The sequence below is a fragment of the Silene latifolia genome, chromosome X (assembly GCF_048544455.1).
Source record: "Silene latifolia isolate original U9 population chromosome X, ASM4854445v1, whole genome shotgun sequence".
NCBI lineage: Eukaryota > Viridiplantae > Streptophyta > Magnoliopsida > Caryophyllales > Caryophyllaceae > Silene > Silene latifolia.
In genome coordinates, this window is record NC_133537.1 from 43,385,363 (window position 1) to 43,406,850 (window position 21,488).

The window sequence follows — 21,488 nt, forward strand, 5'->3', positions numbered from 1 at the left end:
ACGTTCGGAATTCAAAAGGAATTGATTTGAAAATTTGAGCAATTAACTCGTGTCGTGAATTAAATTGCGTCGAAATTATTGAAATTGACTCGAAAAATTCAAACTCAAACCGTCAGGAAAGAATTTTAGAAAAGGATTTTTACGAGTATATTTGATTTTTGATTTTTGAGGTCAAGACTCGAATTTATGAGTGCTTGAATTTTGATAAAAATTGATGTTGTGTTATCAATTCTCGATTTTGATTTTTGATGGAAAATTGCGAAAAAGCGAAAAAATTTCGGAATTTTGACTGACATGGAAACGATCCATCGCGGATCGGGGCGACTACCCTTCCGCCCTTAAAAAAAGAAAGAAAGAAAAAACCGTATGTTTAAAGCTTTGTCATGGAAACCGTGTCGGATTTCGTAAAACGCGAAAACAAGGAAATGTGACTGTTAGGAAACACAAAATATCCTGAATCATCCCGAAGAGGCGCGAGCTTCCTGGCGGGAGGTTTGAGGTGTCAGGAGAAAACACAAGTTGAAAGAGACAAGTCAACAGCGGGAATCCTAGGGAGGCCTCAAAGAGGCACGAGCCTCTTGGCGATGGAAGCCAACTTTCCCCTTTTTCAGAAAAACGCGCTGATCATTTTGTATAAATAGGTACGTTTGCGCTTCTTTGTTTCATCATCCGAAACACAAAAACATCTCTACAAAACCTCTTCTTCTTCCACAAAAATATTTCATGGATGCTTTTTTGAACGCATTGCGACAATGGTGCCGGGATTTGTCGCCTCCTGAAAAGTATCAACTCGTTTGCATGGGAGTTGGTCAATTGTTGGTGCTTCGTCAAGTCAAAGTGCAACCTTCGTTTCTTGAAGCATGTTCTCGGTTTTGGGATTCGAAACATCATGTTTTCGTTTTCCCGAAAGGTGAGCTTTGTCCTCTTGCCGAAGAAGTTGGAGCCATTGGTGGTGGCCGGGTTGTGTTCCGGTGCTTCCTCCGACTCGGTTGTGCTACAAGGAGAAATTATGTTCCATGTTGGGCTTATCAACAAGCCAAATCAACTTTCTTCTTGCTCCACATGGTGTGGATATGTTGGCTCTTATCAACATCTTTTCAAACCGATTAGATGCTAATGTCTCAGAGGTGGCTAGGAGAAGGGCTCTTGCATTTTGCCTTGTCCATGTGTGCCTCTTTGTTGATGTCTTGAAGAAGGAGGGGCCAAGATGCCATGGTAGCATGACCCTTATTCATATGCTTGAGCAAATGGAGTATGGTAGAGATTCATCATGGTTGGTGCTTGGAGAGATTATCCAAGCTTTGGACAAGGAAGGTTCTTGTGGAGAAGCTCCCTTTTTCGGATCCCCAAGGATCCTCCAAGTGTGGCTATTGGAGAGGCTAAGGTATGTAGAGCCTCCGGTTGATTATTCTTCTTATTCCTTCCGTCACCTTACCATGAGGAAGAAGTTGTACCCGGATAGTTTCGCTTCCACCGAGGTCTATTGGGCCGCAAGATTGGCGGAGGAGGGTGGTCCTCATATCCGTTGGGTGGTGCCGTGGTGGCACTTGAGGTCCTTCACGGGGTTGCCCGCTTCGGGTGCTAGTCCTCGTTCTTTGATGGTGGTGGGTTTGAAGGTTGTTTCCTTCATTTATCCCGAAAGGCTCATGAGGCAAATGGGGCGTCAACAAAAGGTGCCCACTCAAGATACTCTTGTCCAAGAGAATATTTTCCGGAACTCCAAGCTTGTGGAGGTCTTCGAAAGGTGGTGGGCCACTCGGCCGCTTTAGGAGGTGCCAAACCCCGTTGCCACGACATGGATGACTCCCGCTTATGTCAAGTGGTCACGTGATCCATCCTTGTAAGACAGATCCAAATTCCGTAAGGACGAGGTTGTCGACTTGAAGTATCGAGAGGTTGGCAAGGCCAACCGTGCCTTCTTTGAGGAGTATGTTGATGGAGCTACCCCCGATGTGATGAGACCACCGAAGAGGAGGAGTTCCAGCCCCAAGAATATGGTGGGCCGTGCATTGGCTCTTTTTGGGTCGAACATGGGGTCTTGTGCTAGACCGGAGGCTGTCGCCGTCTTAGATCCGTTAAGGATCCATTCCGAGGAGGAAATTCATGCTAGGCAGGCCAACAAGAAGAACAAGGGGAAGATGTACCCCGAGGGAAAAGGCAAGGGTAGAATGGAAGAGTGAAGACCTCCATTACCCGTTTTATTATTATGTTATATTATTGTTGTGAGTTTTTATTATGTTGTACTAGCTAGTTATTGTGTGTTTTGTGCTAGTTTTATTATGTGAGGTGTTTTAGTTGACACCTTAGCTTTGAAAAGTTGTAGACTCGTCGAGCTCTATTTGTTAAAATTGTAATCCCTCCCATTATTAATTAAATAAGAGGATTGCTCGTGTCGAAAATTGTGAACGCTTGTTTCTTCCATCCATTTTGTGAAGGCAATTCAATTTGAGTCGTCCTAAACATTTGCACTTGGGAAAGTGGAGTTTTATGGGAAGGGAGAAAGGCTCATTTTTGTATTTTGGTGGGAAAGGGGATGGTTTTCCCCTTTTCTATTTTTTTTGGGATGTTTTTTTTTCTACGGGGGAATTTTTTGTATGGGAATGGTTGTTTTTGATTGTGGGAATGGTTGTATCCTTCTTGTGTAAGAAAGGACTGCCTACGTATTCACCCGAAGAGGTGAAATCAAACCATGATCGTAGTTTGAAATGTTTTGTGAATTTGAATTGGGTTTTGTGGTTGTATCCCTCAGGCATAAGAGGGACTGCCTACGTATCCACCTAAAGAGGTGAAATCAAACCATGCTCGTAGTTCAGGGGGTTTTTGTTTTAGTGCAAATGGATGTTGCCTTTGACAAATCAAAGGACATTTGAAACGGGCAAGGTGCCGCAGCTTAGACTCGATAAAACATGCAATTTCAAATCAGAACACGTTGAGGAACTTGACTTGAAAAGGGTTGAGGTCGTTGCTAGTTGTAAAACTAGGCTAGGTCGTTGGTTGCTATGGTTCAAGGGTAGTATTTTTTGAGTTGGTCTAGGTTGGTCGGGTTTGTAAAGTCCTCCCCATCTAGGTCACTCAGTCTCACTGCGCCCCCCGAAAGTATTTTCTTGACCAGGTATGGCCCGGCCCAGTTGGGTTTGAATTTCCCCCTCGGATCGACGGGTAATGGTGCTCGAACTGACTTGAGGACCAAGTCGCCCTCCTGGATGTTTCTGGGTTTAACCTTCTTGTTGAATGCCCATTGTATACGTCGTTGGTATAGCTGAACGTTGTGCAAGGCGTTGAGTCGTCGTTCGTCTAGAAGAGTAAGTTGTTTGTACCTTCGACGGGTCCATTCCGCCTCAAGGACTTGACTCTCCAGTAGGATGCGTAGAGAAGGGACCTCTAACTCTACCGGTTGAACCGCCTCCATACCATATGCTAGGTAGAAGGGTGTGGCGCCTGTCGGTGTTCGAATGGAGGTTCGGTATCCCCAGAGTGCGAATGGGAGTTTGCTCGGCCAATCGCGGTAGTTGTCTTGCATTTTCTTGATAATGGTGACAAGAGTTTTGTTCGCTGCCTCCACCGCTCCGTTGGTTTGGGGATGGTAGGGGGATGATCGATGTCGTTTGATCTTGTATTTGTCCAGCAAAGCTTGAGTTTCCGCCCGGAAGTGAGAGCCTTGATCGCTGATGATTTCATAGGGTACCCCATACCGGCAGATGATGTTGTTTTGAATGAACTTGGCCACTTGTTTGGCGGTCAAGACTGCATATGACTGTGCTTCCACCCATTTGGTGAAATAGTCAATGGCGACGAGGACGAAGCAATGCCCCTTGGTGCCTACCGGGTTGACTTTCCCGATGATGTCGATGCCCCAGGTTGAGAAATGCCAGGGTGATGTCATGGTGTATAAAAGGGATGGTGGTATGTGTTGGCAAAGATTTGGCAATTGTGGCAATGTTTGACGTAGTTACGGCAATCAGCTTCCATGGTGGTTCAGTAGTAACCTAGCCGAATAATTTTCCGCGTAAGCATCATTGCACTCATGTGAGGGCCACATTCTCCGTCGTGAACCTCTCCCATGACTTTTTTGGCTTTGTGATGGTCAATGCAAAGGAGGAGAATTCCTTGGGGTGTTCTTTTGTAGAGTTGATTTTGGTTTATCACGAATTGTGATGCAAGTAAACGGATGGCTCTTTGTCCTCTTTGATCAGAGTTGGGAGGGAATTCGTTTTTGGTTTTGTAATCGAGGATGGCTTGGTACCAAGGTTCATCATGGCTTTCCTCATCGTTGATAATGGCACAAATGTGAGTTGGCTCGCTCCTTCTCTCGACACATAGGGGCATTGACGTCATATCGTCAGGTATGTTGACGAGCGCGACAAGTTTTGCCAGGGCATCAGCAAATTGATTTTCCTCTCGTGGCAGATGGAAGTAGTCGACTTGGTCGAAGAATTCGGCCTCTTGATTGATCTTTGCTCGGTAGGGAGCTAAGCTGTTAGATCGGATTTTCCATGATCCGGACACCTGATTGATGATGAGCGAGGAATCGCCGTGGACCCTCAGCCTCTTGATGCCAAGTGTGATGGCTGCTTGTAGGCCGATGAGGCATGCTTCATATTCAGCGGCATTGTTGGTGACGGCAAAGTCTAGCTTGACCGAGATCGAAACATGTTCTCCCTCCGGTGATATTAGAAGGATCCCTACCCCGAAGCCTCTCAGATTAGATGCACCATCGAAGTATAGGTCCCATGCGTCGGAGTTGGCACAAAGGATGTCTTCGTCAGGAAGTGACCATGTGTCAGTCGTTGGATCCTCGTTGAAGGGATTTTCTGTTAGGAAATCGGCAACTGCTCTTCCCTTGATAACCTTGAGGGGTACAAACTTGAGATCAAACTCGGACAGCATGAGTGTCCACCTAGACAGCCTTCCGTTTAGTATGGGTTTTTCGAAGATATATTTGACCGGGTCCATCTTGTAGTAGATGTGGACCGTATAGCTGAGCATGTAATGCCGCAGCTTCTTTGTTGACCATACTAGGGCAAGGCATGTCTTTTCCAGTTGGGTATACCTCGTCTCGTACTCAATGAACTTTTTGCCGATGTAGTAGATGGCTCGTTCTTCGCCGCCGACTGTTTGTGCTAGCATTGCTCCCATGGCTGTGTTGGTAACAGTCAGGTATAGGGATAAAGGAATCCCCGGTTGAGGTGGCATGAGGACAAGGGGTTTGGATAGGATTTCCTTTATCCTGTCGAAGGCCTTCTGATAGTCGTCGTCCCAATCGGTGTGATCGGAGGCACGAAGCTTTTTGAATATTGGTTCACAAATCATAGTCAGCTTGGCAATGAAGCGGCTGATGTATTGAACCTGACCGAGAAATCCCTGAATCTCCTTCTCGTTCTTAGGCCGAGGCATTTGTTGAAGGGCTTTGATTTTGGTTGGATCAATCTCAATGCCTCTTTTGCTGACGACATGTCCCAATAGTTTTCCGGAGGTGACCCGAATGCACACTTTTGAGGATTTAGTCTCACGTTATATTTCCGTAGACGAGCGAAGAATTTCTGGAGGGCATTGATGTGGCCGTCCCGTTCCTTTGATTTGACAATCATGTCATCGACATATACCTCTACCTCCTTATGCATCATATCATGTAGGAGAGTGGTAGCGGTTCTTTGATAAGTTGGCCCGGCGTTGATGAGGCCGAAAGGCATGACCGTGTAGCAATATGTACCCCACTGTGTAGTTAATGCTGTCTTGTGCATGTCTTCCTCAGCCATTTTAATCTGGTTGTACCCAGCATACCCGTTCATAAATGATATAGGAGAGCATGCTCGGCAGTGTTGTCCACCAAAATGTCAACATGTGGCAAAGGGAAGTCATCCTTTGGACTCGCCTTGTTCAGATCCCTGAAGTCGACGCAAACCCGAATTCTTCCGTCTTTCTTTGGTACGGGCACAATGTTGGCCACCCAATCAGAGTATTCAGACACTTTGATAAAACCAGCCTTGAACTGTTTATCTACTTCTTCCTTGATTTTTAGGGCCCATTCAGAACGCATCCGGCGTAGCTTCGCTTCACGGAGTTTAGCTCCAGGGTTTAATGGGTATCCGGTGCTCTGCGATTTCTCTGTCAATCCCAGGCATATCTCTCGTCAGGACCAGGCGAACACGTCCTTGTATTCGTGGAGGAGGTCAATGAACTGTTGTCTTTCCGAGGGGTCCAGGGTTGTCCCTATCCTAAGTTCTTGAGGTGTGTTGTCGGTTCCTACGTTAATAGGTTCGGTCTCCTCAATGATGGGGGTTCTGGTTTCCTGTTTGTCAAGTTCTTTGGCTAAGTGAGGTGGGTAGTCACTCAAGTCAGATTCCTCGTAGTCATTCAGAATTTCATTGCAGTTAAAATGAGACGAGTCATAAGCAAACTTAGCGTTCATTAAGTGGACACGAGCGAAAAGCTCGGAAAATACAGACATTTCGTGGTCAGTCATAGGCGACACAAAAGAGGAGGTAGCCCCTAGAACAGGCTCCAGGTTGTCACCTTTCATGGGAGTGGGGGTGAGCCTAGTAGACTCAGCCTCTGAATCAGCCACGACTTTGTGATAAAACAATGGGAAGGGGACCTTGACTGGGACATCAGGAGTGTTAGGAGCTATGACAGACTCTGACTCCGACTTAGACTTAGACTCAGACTCAGATCCTTCTTCACTTCCCTCCTTGAACATAGGGCCTTCTCCAGTTGTTATCTTGAGAATGCGGCCTTGGCGATCGGTCCACTTGACGGTCTTCCTCCAGCCTTGGGTAACTTTCTCCGGGTCAGTATCGGAGATCAAGGCGGTTGGGTCAAATTGATTGTCCTTCAGGGCGATGTTGATGATGTCCTCATAGTCGAGGTGCTTGATGTTATCTTCCCCAAAGAGGAGTGTGACAGCTTGTCCGTCAAGGCATGGTGACGGCTTGGACTCAGTTGATGCAGCTTCGATGTTGTCGGGGATAAAATTGCAGTCCTGGAAGACTTCCACTCCCGGGTACCTAACCCTAGCCACAGAGTCATAGATCGGCTCCGGAAAGCCGTGGTAGAGCTCGGACTCTCCCTCGAGGACAAAGTATCCGTTGAGAGTCAGATGATAGGGACGAAGGATGACCCCGTGCTTCTTGCGTTTTCGGACTAGGAGGTTCATCTCCTGGATATCTTCGTCGGTAGGTTCGTATCCCAGCCCAAAGGGAATGTTGGGGACCTTAGCCTGTTTCAAGGGAGGCAACGGGTCTTTCAGTGGATTGAGCGGCAAACCCGGGAAGTAACCCTGACGCATCATGATACGGTTGACTGTGAGGTTGGCAAACGAGTCACACTTAGAGGGTGTTGACTCCTCAGTTATGGCGTTCACGGCTTGGAAACCCCACATTTCATTATCATCCTCCTCAATGGCTTGGGAGGCTATTCCCTTCTCATGACGGCTTTGATCGGGGAAGCAGGAATTGTGATCGTTTTCCCGTTGAAGGGGACCCTGATCTTCTGGTGGAGAGTTGAGGTAACCGCCTTGACGGCGTGAATCTAGGGACGTCCCAGGAGCATATTGAAAGAGGCGTCGATGTTGACCACTTGAAAACTGGTTTGCCTTTCCAGTGGTCCGGTTGCGACGGTCAAGGTGATAAGCCCAGCGACCTTGCGACGAGTGCCGTTGTTGGCGCGCACTCCTTGGTTTGTCGGGACCAAATCAGCTTCCTTGATACCCAGCCTATGGGCAGTCTTGAGAGAAATGACATTCACCGTGGATCCGTCATACACGAGGACCATGGGTACATTTTTCTCGAGGCATTGTACGGTGATATACAGGGCCACACTACAACAAATTGTCACTTGCGCCACGAATTATGCCACGGGAATTTATAATTTGTGGCTAAATTCTGCTTAGCCACGGGAAAAATTTATTCATTATTTTGGACAAAATTTTATGCCACGGGATAACTTTTTCCGTGGCAGAAAGTCACTTGTGCCACGAAATAGGCTACAACCGTGGCAAATAATCATTTTAGCCACAAACTATGTCACACCTGTGACGGAATTTTAATTAGCCACGAATTATTCCGTGGCAAAAAAAATTTAGCCACGATCTAACAAACTCCCGTGGCGAGTATCTTTTTCAACTTAAATTAAGATATCTCATGTTAAGGCAAACTTAAAATCAAAAAGAAATTTAATCAAATATAAATAATATAAAAATGCATTTAAATATAAAATTTTGCAAACACTTTGATTGATTTAATTAATATTTTTTTATTGTTTTATTTACTTTAATAAGAAATTTTAAAATTTTATAAACTTATATGCAAGCAAAGAAAAGTTTATCGTCTAATTTTTTTTATTCTTTTAGAAATCACAATTACGTTTTGCAGGTTTTTAAAAACACTTCTAATTTAAGAAATTTGTTTTAATATATATTTTGTTTATTAGAGTCGTGAATTTCTTTTAATTTTTTAATTAAAATATTATAATCTTGAATAACAATCTTAAATGATCGTATCACATTTAAAGACATGGCAAATAAAATTAAATAAATAAGTTATTTATCATCTATCTTTGATAAATCTAAAATTAACTTATTGTCAAATTGGTTCAATCAAAATTTGATTTACAACTTTATTTGTAAGATATTTATAGAAAAGTTTGAATTTGATATAAAATTTAACTTGGTGAGAAAAAAAGTTTGGGAAATTTTTTTTTAGGAGTGAAAAAAAAATGACAATTAGATTGCAAAATTTATTAAATGAAATAAGTGCGCTGAGAAATGAAAGAAAAAAAATGATCTCCCACAAATCAATTAAGAAAAAAACATATCGGAAAAATTACCAATATAAAAACGTAATTGCTATTTCCTACACATTATTTTACTAAATCTTACACAAATTCTCATATTCTTCCAAAATTTCCCTTCTCATTTCATACCTTTGAAAAAAATTGAACGCAAGTCCTACTCGACAAGCCCTCCCCGACCTCGATCCCCAGTCCCGATTCCGATCGTCGCTTCGCATTTGGCTTTTCACAAAAGTCGCTGAATCAAGCCCGACCCTAAGTCTCTCCTTCTCCGTATCATCGCCGCCACTAGCGGCTTTCCCTTGAGCCTGGCCTGGACGGCGGCTTTTATCTTGCTCGGACTAGGTCTCGACTCGACTCCGCCGTTATCGAAGGAAGGCTTTATCGTAGTTTACTGCGTGTTTTATGTGTTTGATTGCTTGTTCTTTGAAGTTATTACTGTACATAATTGGGTTCGGAGAATTAGGGTTAGGGAGATTTTGGGGATTGTAACGATGAAGAAGAAAAGCAAGAAGTTTCATAGGTTGTTGGGTTAGTGGGGGAAAACATTGGTGGTGGTTATCGCCGACCGATGACCGTGAGACCAACGGTGGCTGGGGTAGGGACGGGTGGTCAAGGCAAGGAGTTAAGTTTCAATTTTCTTCTTTGTGAGTGTGAAATGAGAGGGTTAAAATCGTAAAAATACGTAAATTTGTGTTGGATTTAGTAAAATGATGTGCGGGAAATAGCACGTCCCTATAAAAAATTCAAAGATTAATTGATAAACATTACCAATATAAGGACCATTTTTCATAATCAGTATCAACATAATAAATAATTAGTAATCAATACCAAAAATATAAATTTTTTCTACGTTCGGTACTAAGTCGCCTGAAAATCTAATCTCAACCTACTTGAAAAGTCCAAAAAGCCATCATTCAAGTACAAATCTCCACTCACTCATTTCCAAAATCCCTCACTTAAATAAAAACACCTTTAAAGTAGGAAAAAAAATAGAGTAAGAAGGCGACTTGGTACCTATCGTAGAAAAAAGTTAATATTTTGGTAGTGATTACTAATTATTGATTATGTTGATATTGAATATGAAAAAGATGACTAAAGTTGGTAGTTTTTATCAACTTACCCAAAATTCAGTATGGAGAATTTTTTTTTTCATTGAAAATGAGCACATCACTGGGAAAATATAGAAATTATAATAATTTAAAGTCACATGTGCAAATAATGTGAAAATTTTGGGAAAAAAACGATAAATCATAACAAAAAGGAATCAGTTTAAGAAAATAAGCGATTCTGTTGTACGAAAGCGTTTTTCATGTTTTTTAAGTAAAAAGTGACTACATTTTGGTTAATAATGACCAATTTGGGGGGGAAAAAGACCTTAAGTTATAAAAAGTGGTCATTATTTTACCAAAAAATGGTTAATTTTTCATATCGTACATACGACGGTCATACAATAGCATTTGCGTAAAAAACATATACGAAAAAATGAGTACAAGAGAAATGAAAATAAGAATGTCGATAAACTAAAGAAATAAAAAAATGTTAGGAAAACACGATTAAGTTTACTTTCTAGGGAAAATGGTTTTGTTAACTTCGCAAAAAAAATGATGTCAAAATCATTATTCGGGAGGGTAAGATCGAAAATTTGATTGTTTTGGCCAAAATAATGTTTTTTCCGCAAAAAATTTGTAAATCATGTAACATTTTTGTAATTAAATAGTAATAAAGGTATATTTTGAAAGGAAAAAAATAAACTTAAAAGGATTTAAAGTACTAATCATATCAACAAAGTTAACTTTCAGTTTCGGTTGTACATCAAAAGAACTCCACGGTTAAGCGTGCTCAGGTGAGAGTAGTGTTGGGATGGGTGACCTCCTGGGAAGCATCTTTGATGTGCGCGAATGCATTACCGGTGAAACCAAAGAACGTTCAAATGAATCGAGTTAACTAGCGAAACCAGTACCGAGATTGTCACTATTCCATATTTGATAAAATATCGATCGTGAAAAAAATTATTTGACATTTTATTTTTTTAATTTTCATATATATTTTTTGCCATGGGAATTATTTTTTCGCCACGGGAAATTTTTTGGCCACGGGAGTTATTAGCCACGAGAGAATCTGTGGCCAAAAATTTAATAATAGCCACGTTCTTGTTTTTCCTGTGGCTATCTCTTTGCCACGACCACTTGCGTCACGGAAGGTATTCCCGTGGCCAAATGATTTAGCCACGGAAATTTAACACTTGCGCCACGAATTTAGCCGTGGCCCAAGTGATCATTTGTAGTAGTGCCAGGTTATGATTGGCTCCGAACGGAGGGATATCCTCATCGGAGAAGACGATTGGGTTGTTCAGATCAGAGGCGTCCCTCGTCATGTGTGCCACTATTTCTTCTGGGGAAGAGGTGGAGGGCACTGTTAACTTTCCCAAAGCCTGTAGCAGGGCCTCAGGAACGACTTGGTCATTCGTTGTTGGAACGACCGTTGGATTGTTCGGGTTCTGGTAGGGACGTCCGGACCGGGTAAGATGTCCGATTTCTTTCGCCCGCTTCTCCTTCCGTGGGATGATATAGACATCCTCAACATCATCTCTCCAGATGCCGTTAATTTCGGAGTCTCGAGACCTTGGAGGGGTATTCCTCGGTGGGCAGTTCTTGTGAGGGATACTTTTGTGAGGGTGGTTTTTGTGAGGGTGATTTTTATGGGGGTAGTTATTGTGGGGGTAGTTATTGTGAGGGTGATTATTTTGAGGGTGATTTTCGTGAGGTCTATGCCAGAATGGTCGCGGGAGCAGTCCATCTTAGTGTGGGTAGTTTTGAATGCTTGGGGAATTCTCCCTCGGGCGCGGTGGTGGAGGATTGAAGACGAGCCGACGGTAGGCGTCGTCAAGTCGGGTGATTCTCTCGGAGAGGCTAGCTATGGCCTCCTCAACTTGTTGAAACATAGTGAGCATAGTGGCATCACTAAACACAAACACTCCGTCTGAAGGATCTTTTTCCAAAGCATTCACCTCGTCATCAATTGGCAGGATGAGGTGAGAGGAGTCTAAAGTCGGCTCATCGTCAGAGATTGCGTGGATTCCCAGGGGATTCGTTTTGTTGTTCGGTTTAGTTGGTGGGGTATAGGAAAATTCCCTTTCTCAATCATGTCTTGAATGAGGTGCTTGAGTTTGAAGCAGGTTTCGGTATCATGCCCTTTTCCCTGATGGTACCGACAGTAGGCACTGGGGTTCCAGAATCAGGACTTCTTGGCATCGGTCGGATCCGGGGTGGGTCTGATCGGTCCTAACTTCCCCTGGTCCATGAGCCTCTTCAAGGCACTTGCATAAGTCGACCCTATGTTGGTGAACACTCTCTGGGGGCGCTCAGTTCTTTTAGCAGATGGTTCAACGAGGTTAACCTCATCGATCTTGTTCGTCTGGCCGTAAGGGCGAGATCCGGTTGAGGTGGATCCCTGGTAGCCTCTGCCAGTGGTCTTGGCCAAGACACCCTTTCGGAGGTCATCTTCAATTCGTGTCCCCAGAATCTGCAGATCTTGGAAGGTCTTAATATTCTTATACCTCAGTAGGTTGGCATAAACTGGGCGGAGATTGTGGACAAACTTTTCCACCAAAGTCGACTCACTCGGCTTACTGACCAGTTGAGTACTCACCCTCCCCCAACGGGTTAAGAAATCAGTGAACCCCTCCTTGTCGTTCTGGGTTAGCACTTCGAGAGTACGGGTATTGGCCTGGATCTCGACATTGTCGGCATACTGTTTGGCAAACTCAACTGCGATCTCATCCCAAGTAGTAAGGTTTTTCGGATCAAGGGAGTAGTACCATTGGCGAGGGATCGGTTCCAAGGAAGATGGGAAGATCCGGGTAAAAAGTTCATGTTTGACCCCTTTAATGGCCATGTAGTCTTTGAAAGCACGGATAAGATTGAGCGGGTCCTCCACTCCTTTGAACTTAGGCACATCAGTTAGGGTGAAGTTGTCAGGTAATTGATCCCCAACAGGTTCAAACCTTCGCTTGTTCTCAAGATGGATATTGTTACCCCGGGCTAGGAGTTGTTCCTCCAAAAGCTTTAGCCTCTTCTCAGTTTTAGTCAGAGGTGGGGTGTTATGTTCCTCAGTTTCTTTGTTCTCCAGGGCGTCGATACGGGTCTCGACGCGATCCAGGGTGACCTTAAGAGCGGTAAGCAGGCTGGCTAGCTGATCAGTCGTGACATCTCTGTTGTTATCATTGTTGTTGGACGAAGCTGAAGACGGGGCCATGGCTCTGAGGCAGAAAAACGGCTTATATTACAACTCAATCCGGCACGGTTCCAAAACTGAATACAAAAACACAAAGTACGAGACAAAGATCAGACTCAACAAGACGGGGTGACCGTGCGTGGTCCCTCGGTGCTGACTCGATTTATGACGTGACGGTGTTGACCGACTTTTGACACGAGTCCAACATAACGGCGTGACGCCATTGGACGGGTCTTGGGGTGAGACGACTCATAAGTAAAGACCCATAAGTACGTTTGCTTTGACTCGATAGACACGAGGCGGAATTGGAATGGTGGACTGAAGTTTTCGAAAATAGAAATTTTCAAAAAGATTCATTTGTCGCTTTAATGGACGGCTTCCAAAGATAGAAATCTCCGCAAGTCGATCAGTTGAAAGGGGTCGTCTTAAGTTTATTTGCAAAAGACGGTTTGAGTTTGAGTCGGCTCGGAAAACAGTGTATTGTTTCCCAAGACGGTTTTTGAAATTCAAAATTGTATGTTTTAAAAATCGAGTTTGAAATGTTTGAAGACGTCTCGGGGATGTTGTATGGTCCTCGGGATCTCGAAAGTGTCTCGAGAAAAGGGTGTGTGCTTTTCTCGGGTTTTGAAAGAGCCATTGTCGGCGCGAAACGGGTTAAAAACCGTATCTAGACGCGGCGATTATAACGGCGCAAAAAGGTGATTTGAAATGGTTGTAGAGAACCGGGTTTCAAAATCGTCATTACGACGGCCTAGAAAGGCGCGTTTGAAATGGTTATAAAAAACCGGGTTTGAAAATGATTATTATGACGGCCTAGAAAGGCGTGTTGAAATGGTTATAAAAACCGAGTCTAAAAATCGTCATTATGACGGCCTAGAAAGGCGTGTTGAAATGGTTATAAAAACCGAGTCTGAAAATCGTCATTACGATGGCCTAGAAAGGCGTGTTGAAACGGTTATGAAAACCGAGTTTGAAAATCGTCATTACGAGGGCCTAGAAAGGCGTGCATCGGTCGTCGAAAGACCGAGGTTTGAAACGGCCATTATAACGGCGCAAAAAAGGTGATTTTGAAAGTTTGAAAATGACACGGAAGGACTTATGATCAAGTAGCACATAAGCATTCACAGTTTCATTATATTATGCATCATGCTGACACGGGTTTTGGCTTAAAAGGGTGGGTTACACACCAAGCGATCAAACCCCGATTTGCGAGAAGGATACCAATCCAAACAAAATGTGTAAGGAGGGTGCCCTGGCCTCGTGCTCGAAAGTGATGAAAGCTCTTTGACGAAACATAAATGTGTAACGTCAACGGTATGCTTGACTCAATCGGGATTTGAAACGCGGGGATGAGAAAACTTACGCCGACGAGACGAGCCAATTGGTCGAAAAGGGTTAGGTTGTGGGCCCGGACAAGGAAACCGACCTTGACCGTAAGCCACGCTCGGCGGCGTTAAAAATGCTTTCGACCGGATCGTTTTAGATCGGTCGGTTTCGTCTCGGTAAGGGTCTCGAAACGATTAGAGATGTTCGGAGTCGCCACCAAGCATTTGTGGGATGCCTGGAACCCGTTCGAATTCCACTTTATACTTCGGTCAAATCGAAGCACAAAGCAGCGTTTGACATAGGTACTAAAGATAAGGAAATCGTCCCTCTTTAGCATCCTATCTCTAGAATGACTCTCGTACGCCCTGGATAAGGTCGTCCACTATCCAAAATTTCTGAGTAAGAGGTGAAGGTACGTATTGGGAAGCCCTTTAATCAGACACTCAATCCCGCCCGCGTTAGCGGCCCCTACTGATCGATCTTGGTTGGTTGAATGCAAAAGTTGACAAAATGGTTTAAATGCATGAATGCACATTCAATAATTTAAACCTAACATGTGAGAGCTTTCTAAGTCGGCTGATTTAATCCAAGTATCAAGTATAAGATGTCGAGTTGGATTAACGATTGATTCGCATGCAAGACGAAAATTAAACATTTATTTACCGTATTAGGTTTAGAGTGCATAACATGATCCATTTGTCTTACTAAGGCATTTTGCAAATACGATTTTGAATAGTCATCTGATCCGTCCTATATCCGGGCTAACCGGAGTCGGGATCGTCCTAGACTAATGCTGGAAGGGAACAGACCCTGTATCAGATGGCTATATGAGGCGCGAGCCAGCCGGCGATACAAAGGGCCTCCCTCTGGTTTTGAAAATGAGAAATGGAAGGCCTGTTTAGGCGCGGGTTAACCCACGGTTTATGTCCCGTGTTCTGACCTTTTAGAAAACGTTATAAAATGCGTTGAAAATGGGTGTTTGAACCCGGTTTGATTTGGAGGGGTCGTTTAGACCGCATTTGTTGATTTGAAGAACTAGACTCGAATAATCATCATTATTTGGATAATATTCGGTGTCGGGTTCGATTTAACAAACTTGACATGAATAGTTTTGAAAATAATTATGGACTAATTGTTTTAAGTCCATTGGAATGTGATTAGTCGATACTCATCATCGTACCCGGGTTAAAATCCGCCATGGTATGTAGAACCAAGGATGACTTTGTGTTGGTGACTAATATGTTTGTTTGAAAAATGTAAAGAAATGAAATAAAAGGTTTTAAAATACCTTATAAATGTCATTAACCAAATATTATCACCGAAACACGGATTTAACCGTCATGGTATGAGGAACCAAGGGTGAAAAATGTTTTATGGTTAAAACAAATGAAATAAAATAAAAGGGGTTTGAAAATATTGGGAATGATAAAAACCGATTACAAATATGAAAATGAATTAAAGGGAAATGACGAGAACAAACACGGTTGGTCTCTGGTCTGAACACCCCATTTAGGCGCAGGTAAGCTGGCGACCTAAGGGGCTTCTGCCTCAGACCAAAAATCAGTTTTGGCTCGTTTATTCCAAGTTTTGGTTCATGTTATGCACGTTTTAGCATGTTAAAGTCATGAAACAAATGAAAACATAATAAAAGAGGATTTTTACACCCTCATACTTACATGTTTGGTTATGGCGAGTGACCGAAGTAAGTGTAACAACTCGTTTGATCGGAAAAAACTCGATTTAAAACCGTTTTGGTAAGTAAAAAGAGTGTTTTGATGTTAGTGATGGTGTAGTGGTCGAAGTGGTCGGTCAAGTGATTTAATGCACGATGACGGTACCAAACAATGTGTAAGGCTTGTATTTACGATCGGTAGGTTGTAAATACGCGTCGGGTTGTGACTTAAGAAGTCGAGTCGAGAATTTTAAGGGAGAAAAGAGGGGGCGGACACTCGCGCAAATTTCAAATGGGTGGCATTTGAGGGGTATTTATAGGAGAATGAGTGGTTGTGTGAGTTTGAGCGACGTGGCCACTTGGGCTGCTCAAAGAGGCGCGAGCCACGTCGCGGTTCTTTGAGTTGTGTTGTCACTTTCACAACAAACGCAATCATGATTTGTTCTATCCTAGGTTTTGTTGTCACATGTTTGGTACTTGACCAACATGAATCCGGGAAAACTTAAGGTAGAAGGTTTGAAATGTTTTTTTTTGGTGGTTGACTCGGTTTGACTCGTTGTTGGAGTCGGAATTTGAATTTTTAAGTCGGTTTTTGGTCCGGTGTCGGTTTTGACTCTATTTAGTGTCATTGCGACCCCGTCGTCGTGCATTAAACACTCCAGGTATTTTTGAAATGTTTTGAAATATTTTATTTTCGAAATCGTTTTAAGTTTTCCGACGTAAAGTTGTACACAAACTGTCGATCAAACGCCGCGATTCCAAAGCATGTTGTAGTCCGATAATTATCGGGTGTTTGTTGGAGTCGCAGCAGATACTGGGTATCTACACAAATTATATTTGTGACTAAAATAATAAAGTAAGTAATGAACTCGTCTTAATAAAATAATGCTTACTATGTTGGCCAACACTTCCTGATCATATTTGTCACACGGCCGGGATCCTTTAGGCGTGTGCCCTTCTTTATAAGTTACGTGCCGATTCAAGTCGGTCACTCCCTTTGACACCTACACATTAACATGGTAACAGTTTTATATATAAATGTATCTCAAGTCCAAGTGTGATTAAAAAAATCAAATAAACAGGGGGATGCTACTTACGAGTTGGTCTTCTATCAATCTGTAACCGCCTCGAGAACCATACCATAACCCCTTCTTGCATGAAATGTTAGCACGATTTCTTTTGCTAACGGCCTTCAAATTATATAAAAGCGCAAGTAGATGAGATAATAAAAAAATTATAGAGAACTCATTAATTAAAAAAATGATAGGTAAATCATTAAAAGGCGAGGATACTTAACGTCAAACTTCTCACTAGCTCGAATCGCTTTGAAAATATCCCATTGTTCCTGAGTGATGGTGGGACACTTGTTTGACGGTGGGCTCTTACGCATCTTCCCCGTCTCCTTGTCCATATACAACCAATACTTACCAACGTCACACTTCCACTACCTTAAGACAGATCCTGCCTTCTTTATTAAATACTTATCATAGCATTCGGCAATATCAAAGGCTTCCTGCATCATCATATCATTCAATTTACATAGCATTTAATTTACCTCCAAAACAAAATGTTGTTTCGCTACATAAGTTATCATACCTTTATACGATCCAAGAATAACTTCTCCAATACAGGATTCAAATTCCTCATTTCATCTAAATGGATAGGCACAAACTGTCTTGTTACACATCCAATCCAAGTACATAAATCCTTCGCATTTGAACCAGTAGGCAAACCTTTCGCGTTCCATGTTAAACTAAGCGGTTGTTTAGCCGCTATAGCTTCAAGGGCTGCAGGGCACTTCCTAGCACCCCTCTCACCAGGCTTATTATCCCCGGGCTTATTATCCATTTGACTTCTTTTCCGTTTTTCACCCATGATAATCCTAAAACCCTAAATATGAATGAAATAGGAAATGAACAAAGCCATGCAGAGTATCTAAAACCCTAAAGAGGAATGAAAACTTAAAACAACAGTTTGAGCTTCTAAAATCCTAAAACCCTAATAAGAGGAATGAAGTTGATGATGTGGGATGATAAATATAACAAAGAAGACGAAAAACAAACAGATGAAAAACAAAAAAAGATGATCTTAAAACCCTAATGACGAAACACAAAAGTGAACATACCTGATGATGATGATGATAAAGAGAACGAGCAGGATGATAAGGGAAGGCGATGGAATCTGGGCGTCGGAAACTGGGCGACGACCGGCAACGAGAATGTAGAAAGCGGGGGAGAGAGAATAAACTCAGGATACCAACGGTTGAACTGTTATGTGTATTTTTGCTGTGTTTGTGTGGTATGCTGTATACTGAAGGAAAAGTAGATCTATATACTTACATATTCATATATGTCTTAATTTAATTTGTCATAAAATTAAATATGGATTTTATGCATGCAAACAAAAGAGCAAAATAGAGGAGAAATCATGTTCTTACATTGGATGTTTCGGTTTTATGGGCACAAGAGAGATCACCTTTCTCTCTTGTTCTTGTGCTATCCTTAAATGGAAGAACCAAGATCCAAGTATAGGATCTCTCCCTAAGCTTAATACCCAAAGCTTTCTCTTAATAAAAATTAATATTATAGGAACTAGTACAATATTAATTTAGTAGAAAATTGACCCAAAAATATTATAAACACTTAATTATTTTCGGTTTATAGAGAGAAGAAGAGGAGAATTATTTTTCTCTCTAGAATTCTAATTTTGGATGATTTGATAGAATGAATTGGTGATTCACAACATTTTGTATGTTATTAGGTTAATGAGATGAAAAACCATAATGGTTTTCTCTTCTCAAAAACCGGGTGGAAGGGGAGCTTTTGGGGGAGCCAATGCATGCAATTGTTGCTCTTAACAATAAACAATAGGGTTGCATGGCTAAATAGTAGGTAATCATTGTGTTTCCATTAACTTAATCAAACACAATATTAGCCTAAACCACTCCCTTATTTCGGCACATATGGATAACAAGTAATCCATTTTATTTTTGTCAATTGTCAATATGTCACATGTCATATGTCACATAAATTTGTTATGTATTTTTAACATATTAAAAATCAACGTATTATTAAAAATACGTCACATACAAAAATTGACTTAGTAATTTCAAAATTACTTGTACCAAAATATTTTACCATTTATAAATCACATTTATAATAATTCATCCAAATTTAATTGTTTCTATAAACAATAATTTCATCCGAGTAATGATACAATTCGATTACTCAGACCGTATCTTATTTAATCACATTTCAATATGATACGTAAATTTTACTTCCAAAATCGTCCGTCAATTTTCAAGAGATTTAATTAACTCGTAACGTTATACGATTAATTAAACAATCAATTAAGAGTGTTGCCCTATAGGTATGACCTAGGGGGTCAACTGATCTTCACTGTCGCACGACAGTAATGTCAAACTCTAGTCAGCCAATCATTACCGATATATGTTGACCAGTTGACAGTAACAATATTACTTCCCAATTGTATTCTTTATAATGAGATTTAAACATGTGATCATCATGATCAACAGTCGTGATCGCATTATTGTCGGAGGACACATATTCCAACAATCTCCCACTTGTCCTCCACAAGTGTGCGTCACCAATTCTCTTGTCCTATTACTATCTCCCACTCAATGCAAGGTGTCTTTCAGGTCGTACTTGCAAGTGATCATATCGAGAGTGGTTTCCTCGATCTGGAGAATAACTGATTGACCGGACTTATCTATCATAGATACTTTCCGAGCGTGGCCACGCATTTCCAGTTCATTACTCCTCGAGTGGCCCTGAGATATTGTTATAACTCTGACTAGGGGTGGACAATTCCTATCGCACTCATTCCCTTCGACTAGCCACAGCCATCATAACCCAAAATATGCCCATTTGACCCCATTTACGAAGGTCGTAGTAACACAAATCAAAGTTAATCTGAAACTGTGCCATCTTAGGCGAATAGTCTTTAGTCAAAAGAATCGACTCATTCGAATACTATAGTAGCTCTCACCACGACCAGGCTATATAAATTTGCCAGAACTCTATAAGCGGTCATTAGGCCCGACAAAATGTTCCTAACGATCGCCTATGTGATCGACTAGTCATCTCACATGACTCTATGGCACTTGAACTTGCCATCAATCGCATCACACTCTAGTCACTTCGAGACGTCACCTCATACAAGTAACTATGGGCAAATACAATGTTAATCCGTGTTCACTTTAACGGGGTTCAATTGTCTCCACAACCCGTTTGGATATAACAAAGTACAAGGTGAGTTAATAATAACTCAAACGACAAATGTCGACATCACACTCGGGTAGTCAATATCATATTACAACCTTGTGATGTATATCGTAAGTGTAAACACTTATTGTTTGCAATAGAAGTTTAACATGCCATGTGTCCATGTGTTTAAACTTCTTACACTTGCATTTTCCTTTACATTCATGTTCTCTCTCATAGCATGAATCTTACTAAGTACACATCAAGGTTCCCGACCTTGGTTTTGGTTCTTTAACTTGAAAGAACTTCCTTATCGATTATCTCATAACGAACGAATTTGTGATGAATGATATAACTTGCACTGATCAAGTACTCCATCCACACACAATGCACTAGGTACATGTTTTGTAGAGTCTTGCAACAATTCGTCCAGATTATTAGCCTAGCACTTCTCACAAGTCCTAGCTTAACTAGGAAAGATTAGTTTTGAATAACCTCTTATTCAACTAAGCATCTTTCCAAAACTTCTTATTTCTCTTTCTAGGCTTGAAAGGTTAAGGATTCTCATAAATCCTTACATGTGCTCGGATTTTCATTAATATGCGCAACCTCTTGACACATATAAGAGCATTCTGACAATCATCGAAATCGCTCTTCGGATTCTACTTGAGAATTCATGACGTTTCTATTGTGGCTTACCAATTAATCATCATGCTCTTATGCATATGATTCATCATTGGACATGTGAATGATTATTCTAATGGCGGAAACATTAGTTACTAATAATCATGAGATCAACCGTTCATAGGTTCAATGAACGACCATGACTGCTAATGGCAATTCCATTTTCATCTACATGAATAACCTATGTGAATGTTGATACGATGTGTATCTCTTAATACTAATCCAACATCCCTTGATGTAATTGGATTCATCATAGTCCATTTTCATCCAGAATTGAAAACTCAAAACTTCTTTATGAAAGAAGGTATTAGCTCGTCATTCTTTAATGAGTGATGAGTTGTAAACATTCAAAGGATGATAGCTCCCACTAAATTCCATGTCTTCACATGACAATTTCCTAACTCCCACTCAATTTCACACATTTCGAAATTGACTTCTCAATCGAAACTTATTCAAGAATTGAAATATAAATTGCATTGCCAAGTTACCAAGATAAAACCATATATGTTCCCATCATGTCCTTTCAAAATACCTATTTTGAAGTGGTCTCATCTTAACCT